The 6,856-nt window shown below is 40.4% G+C and overlaps 1 pseudogene; it reads right to left on the bottom strand.

The window, feature by feature from the left end:
* Window positions 1–3,977: 3,977 nt before the first annotated feature.
* Window positions 3,978–6,414, bottom strand: LOC103073619 (transmembrane and TPR repeat-containing protein 2 pseudogene; annotated as a pseudogene).
* Window positions 6,415–6,856: the final 442 nt, after the last annotated feature.

Consider the following 6,856-nt stretch of genomic DNA (forward strand, 5'->3'; position numbering starts at 1 on the left):
ATTAATAATTGGACACCCATTCAAATTACATTTTTGAAAAATAATCACCTTTATTTAGAAGGGGCAGGAAAAATGAGTTTTCTATGAACTAGATGTTATATTTACTTCTTTCTTTATATTAAAACAAGTTGTCTAATTTTGCTAAACTCCAGACAATTTCTTGGTTTTAAATTTACATGATAAAATTATTCATTTGTTTTTTGCACATATTACTTTGTCATATAGTATTTGGCTTTAGAATTCTAACCATCTTGGTTGGCAGGGGATTGCCAGTTGGCTGCTCCTGGTTGGTGGAGTGTAACTAGGCTTTTGCTTATTTCTGAAAAATACTCATCAGCAACAGGTCATCTCCTATAGTTTGTTTTCTTTAAAATGTTTTTTTCCACATAACATTGTCATGTCATTTGGCTTTAGCAGTACTGTAAGGACACATTTCTCATTTTGCCCACTGATATTGTAGCTCCCTTTCTAGATCCATTTAATTCTCCTGCAAGTAGAAATGTCAGGATGTACTTTTTCATGGGTGCTGAGCATGGTGCAGTTCCTTGCCTTGTAGGAAAGGATAAGTGAGTTGTATCTCTCCTCCAAATCTTGTCCATTGCTTGAAAACAACCTGGACATCCAACCTGAGCCGAGTAATCTGTTTGGTGGCTTAGCTGGCTTAGATGGCTTAGATATTCAGCAATGTCATCTACAGACCCTGGAAGGGCTTGAGTGACTGGGAATCTCTATGGGCCAGCTTCAAGGCTCACTGGTGAAATGGTAGCTAGAGTTTCTGAGACCTTGAGGATTTATGAATAGATATATTCACTGCAAATAGTGAAGCACATGTGGTACCATGTCCACAACTTCCTGCAGCTACCGTCCTGGGACTCTGCTACCCATTCTCTGAATTGCTGCAAAGCTAGGTGGCAAGCACACAGTTTAGTGAGCAGACCAGTTCTTCCAGTGGTGCTGGGTCTATATGGGTGGATGTTCATTCTGATGCAGGACTTACCACTCTCAAACTTTGTACCACATCCTTGGTCTTGGATACAGGATAGGATGTTTCATGGAATTCTGGATGGTTTGTCCTTTGCATTTAAATGATGATGCAAGCAACCTAAATGTCCATCTACAGATGGACACATATATACAATGGCACATATATAAAATGTGGCACATATATACAATGGAATATTACTCAGCCATAAAAAGAAACATTACAGGGACTTCCCTGGTGGTGCAGTGCTTAAGAATCAGCCTGCCAGTTCAGGATACACGGGTTCAAGCCCTGGTCTAGGAAGATCCCACATGCCATGGAGCAACTAAGCCCGTGTGTCACAACTACTGAGCCTGCATGACACAACTACTGAAGCCCACAGACCTAGAGCCTGTGCTCTGCAACAAGAGAAGCCACCGCAATCAGAAACCCATACACTGCAACAAAGAGTAGCCCCCGTTCTCCGCAACTAGAGAAAGCCACGCACAGCAACCAAAACCCAATGCAGCCAAAAATAAATAAATAAATAAATAAATAAAGTTATAAAAAAAGAAACATTACAGATGAAGGGAAGTTGTGACACATGTATAAAATGGAATATTAGCCATAAAAAGAAACGAAATTGAGTTTTTTGTAGTAAGATGGATGGACCTAGAGTCTGTCGTACAGAGTGAAGTAAGTCAGAAGGAGAAAAAAAAATACCATATGCTAACACATATATATGAAATCTAAAAAAAAAAAAGGTTTTAATGAACTTAGTGGCAGGACAGGAATAAAGATACAGACGAAGAGAATGGACTTGAGGACATGGCAGAAAGCGGGGAAATGGAAGCTGGGACGAAGTGAAAGAGTAGCATTGACATATATACACTAAAAAATGTAAAATAGATAGCTAGTGGGAAGCAGCTGTATAGCACAGGGAGATCAGCTCTGTGCTTTGTGACCTCTAGAGAGGTGGGATAGGGAGGGTGGGAGGGAGGGGATATGGGAATATGTGTATACATATAGCTGCTTCACTTTGTTATACAGCAGAAACTAGCACAACATTGTAAAGCAATTATACTCCAATAAAGATGAAAAATATAAATAAATAAATAAATAAGTAAGTAAATAAATAAATAAATAAATGAGGATGGACACAGGCACTGGTCAACTTTTTGACCCAAGGCACATATGCCAGGTTTCCAGGAAGCTGGCCACATTTGAGGTCAGTTATCTCATTAGGAGATAGCTGCTACTGACATCTAGGCTGCCTGAAGCCTGCCTCGAGAGGGCATGGTGTGCCACAATAAAACATGCAGACCACTGAAGCTTGGGGTGGCTGAGAGATACTGGAACATTAACAGTGCTCTAGACATGCATTATTTGAATGCTTTATCATCCTTTACCTGTCAACCTAAACTCTTGAGAATTTTGCATCTTGGCAAGAGAAGCAGGCAGACAACCAAACACAACAACACTCTTCTGAGAATCAGTGACCAAGAACTGACAGGCTGGCCAGGGCCAAATGAGTAGATAAGCTGGTTTCAGAGGTGGGAGACTGTCCCTTTTGCGATACCTCACCCAGGCACTTCAACTATGCCATGACATCACTTTGCTAGCCAAACCACAAAAGACAATCTAAATGGGGCTTTGTTGATTGTATGCTTTACAACCAAAGTTTCAGAAATGCCATTTCTGATATTTTTAGTAGGACCTGTACTTAAAATTACTATGTGCCCTTGACATGGCCTTGACTTACAGGACATACATTTTCATAGTCCCATTCATGTCACACTTTTGGAGTGATGAACATTTTCTCAAAGATGGCGCACCTTATTGATCCTGCACCTGTTTTCACTGGCATCCTGATAACACCCTGTTATCTGCCTCCCCTTGGGATTGGAGGCAGCTCCTGGTTTGTGGCCTGATTTTGAAGGGCATTATACTAGACTCAACTCCTAAAGGCACATAGTCAAACAAGACAAAACATTTGAGTATTTAGCCAGTCTATGTCAGACCAAAATATTTATTGAGTATTTATAATTTGCCAAGAAATGTTACCTGTAAATTGAGCATGAGGTAGCAAGAAAAAGAGGTAGAGAAGACAGCTTTCAGGCAGAGGGAACAGCAAGATCCCTTTGTTGGGGAGGCATGGCAAATTCAAAGAACTGGTGATGCTCATTGTGCTGGATTGGGGAAAAGCTGGGGGGAAGTGGGGCAACATGATGCTAGAGATGCAAGCCAGTGAGAGAGCATACAGACTTGATTTTTTAACCAGTAACTTCTAGGAGGCATGAACCACCTTCCCTTTTGTCTAATAGCTGCTAGTTGGTTATTGGAACTAGAACAATTTTTAAGATTAGTTTTATTTACTCCATATAAGCATATGCATTAACCAGGAATAACCATTTTAAAAGGCAATTTCAAAAGCCTAAAAATTAATACAATGAATTTTCTAGGCAGTTTTGGAGTAGAAAATGTTGGTGACATCAAGGTAAAAAATGTCTGCCTGACACACGTAAGTCTTGCAGTCTGGGCAAATCCTCCTACAGCACCAGTGTGAAACGTGGTTTGTTTTATTCTGCATATCCTTTTCAGAACATGAAAAACAAATGATGACCAAATGACAGTGAAATCCAAATCATGAAACTTTATGTTCACTAGTCAGGAAAAAAACTGTAGATTTTTGACAGATCCTTACACAGTATTAAAAAGAAGTTTTCTAAGTTTTAGAAACTGATAAGCAGGCTGTCCCAAAGAGGGAAGACAGCAGCTTCAGGATAACCTGCCAACTCACCAGGATTCACACTACTCTTTAATCACTCCCTATGAACATTTGACTTTAAATAGTTTACCTTGCCTTAACACACACTCTGACTTCCTCTCACAATGTTTAATGAACAATATACTTCCTAAATTAGCTTTCAGAAATGAACAAAACTTGAAACTTAAGACTCTCTCCCCACTTTACGAATGCCAAAAGATCCTATTTTAAGTGCTCTGGTTTACAGTTCTATGGGTAATTATTATGTCCTTCAGGAGGTTTCCAATGTTCTGCTTTTTTGGTATGAACCGCTGTGTGAACAGCAAAGTGAATACTCCCCAAAATGCTTTTAACACTTCCTTTGGTGGGATCCAGGTCAATAGCCTTCAAGGAGAACTTTTCAGTCTCACCCTTATGACCTGTTTCCCATAGGTGAGATGAGCAGGGATATGGTCAGTCTTGGATCTCAGTGATTCCATACACCAATGCTCTGCTTCAGGGAGTTTACTTAATAGCATGTATACTTCACCCATCATGCTGTACAAGCTCTGTGGGGCAAATTGCCTTGGTATTTTCTGAATTGCTTCCTTGTATACACTAAAAGCATCCTCATAGTGTCCCTGCTCATAATAGTGTTTCCCCATGTTGTACAGACAGCTGGTTACTGAGCTCTTATGTGTGCATGAGGGTCCCTTAGGTTTTGGAGGGAGATCTCAGAACAATTAAGAAATGTGCATCAGGTTTCTTCTGTCTTTCCTTGGTTCATTAGAATAATACCGATGTTTAAATATGAAGAAGCCAATGTAGGCATGCTCCTGATTGCCAGTTTATAATAATGTAGTGCTTCTGCAAACCTGTTGCTCTCTTGTAGAAGTAACCTTACATTATAAAGCATGTCAGCCATGTTGCTTTGGTAGTACAAAGTATTTCTATAGGTGCTTTTAGCTTCAGAAATTTTGCTCTGACTCTTCAGAACATTTCCAAGGTTACTCCATCCTTTATCTAGGTTTATTTTTATCCCTGACCTATATAGTATTTCCTCATTCTGCCAGTCACCATTCCTGATTACAGTCTTGAGTTCATAGAAAACAATTAATGTAGCTGTAGCATAAAAAGATCAAGCTCTTGCGAAACTACTTTTAGACTTTGACATAAAGGGCTCTGGCATCCACTGTAAGGAGGAGGCAGAAGCCAGTACTAGGAATATACAATACTCATTGTGCAATTACAAAGCAGATATAGAAAAACAGGTTTGTGGCAGGAACAAAATATATTATTAACAAAGATAAAGACAGAACAACAATGTTTTCCATAGAGGCAAGCTGTGTTCTCTGTGATGCATTATTATTTTTAATAAATTTATTTATTTTATTTTTGGCTGTGTTGTATCTTCATTGTTGCATGTGGGCTTTCTCTAGTTGCAGCAAGCGGGGGCTACTCTTCGTTGTGGTGTGCAGGCTTCTCATTGCGGTGACTTCGCTTGTTGTGGAGCACGGGCTCTGTGTGCGCGGGCTTCAGTAGTTGTGTCACGTGGGCTCTAGAGTGCAGGCTCAGTAGTTGTGGTGCAAGGGCTTAGTTGCTCCGTGGCATGTGGGATCTTCCCGGACCAGGGCTGGAACCCATGTCCCCTGCATTGGGGTTTTAATGCCATTTTCTACTTTTGATGAAAAACTGGGCTCAATCTCTGAGTTCCGGTACTCCGCATCTGAATGGTAGCTATGCTCATTTACATTCTGCTTGCCGTTTGTTACAAATCTCCTGTCGCATTCTCTTTCTATGCTTGGGCTTTTCAAACTACAGTAGGCAAGGAGGAGTCCAGCATAGAAGGCTACAGTGTGTAGGTTTCTCCAATCACAAATTTGTTTTGAGCAGGGGCATGGCATCCATTGACTAATTAAAACTGAGGGCATCTGGGCATAGCAACAGCCAAAGGTTCCTGGTTGGCCAGTAGAAGAAAATGAGCATGTGAGGTAGGAGGTAAGCAAATCAGCAACTGGGTTGTCAAAGCTGGAGAAGCTTAGTGGTTTGTTTCCTATCCACTATAAACAGACACCAAAAAGGGAGGTTCCCCAGAAAGTTAACAAAGTAATGCTGAGAAAAAGAGACAAGTTCTTCCTTTTGTAAATGGTGGGTAAGATCTGTTTCATTTTCGGCCTGTGAACAATAAACATATCATAAACTGCTGAAATTGCAAGGACAGTCACTCCTTGTTCCTTCCACAACATACTGCATCCTGCCCACAGTACCATGCCCAGGAACCAGCCCCAGGACCTGGCTGAGTAGTTTCTTGTAGAGTAGTGTTTAATGTAGCAGGCAATGAGAGGAGAAAGACTGGCCCCAACATCAGTCCATCTCACAATTCCTGCCACTGCCTCCATGTGAATGGAGTGAGAGAGGAACAGCAAGCCAGCCGTGAAGGTCCAATGTCCATCACAAGGAGTATCTTGGAGAAATTCCTGAAGAGACCAGTGACTGCCGGGTGCAATAGGACATTGATGAAATGGTAGCTCCAGGGATTCAGCCCCCGACAGCCTGGTTCAAGGGAGAAGAAAGAGTGCAGAGTGGCCAGTAGGACTGTGGCTGCCACTATAGGTTAGAAGAGTACCCCGAAAATCATTGTAAAAAATGTGGACCCATGGAGTTTCTGGGAGAAAGTCCTGATTAGTCTTGATAGCACAGCTTTGCTCTTTAACACATTACTATTACCATTCTCCTCCTATCTTTTTATGTACCTCTTTCCAGCTCTCCTTGGCTAGCATCTCCTCCATATTTTTCTCCAGAATGTGGAGATTTCTCTCCAAGTTCTGTCTCCTGATGTTCTTTCTCTATATACTTTGCATCTCTGTTGTCATCATCTCTGAGAGCTGCAACTCAGTAGATGTTTTCTCCATCTGTATTCACTAGTTTTGATATATGAAATTTTCATTATTCACTTTTTATTAATTTCTATTGTTTGTTTTTAGCCTATGAGCTATTTAAGAGAATTTTTTCTGTTTTCAAACATGGATTTCTTTAAATTTTTTTTCTTTTTACTATTGATATATATTTCAGTTTCATTATGGTTACAGAATATTGTCTGTATGATCTAGATTTTAAAATTTTATTTCATTTGTTGAGACTTTCTTTGT

The sequence above is a fragment of the Lipotes vexillifer genome, unplaced genomic scaffold (assembly GCF_000442215.2).
Source record: "Lipotes vexillifer unplaced genomic scaffold, Lipotes_vexillifer_v1.1 scaffold667, whole genome shotgun sequence".
NCBI classification, from domain to species: Eukaryota; Metazoa; Chordata; class Mammalia; order Artiodactyla; family Lipotidae; genus Lipotes; species Lipotes vexillifer.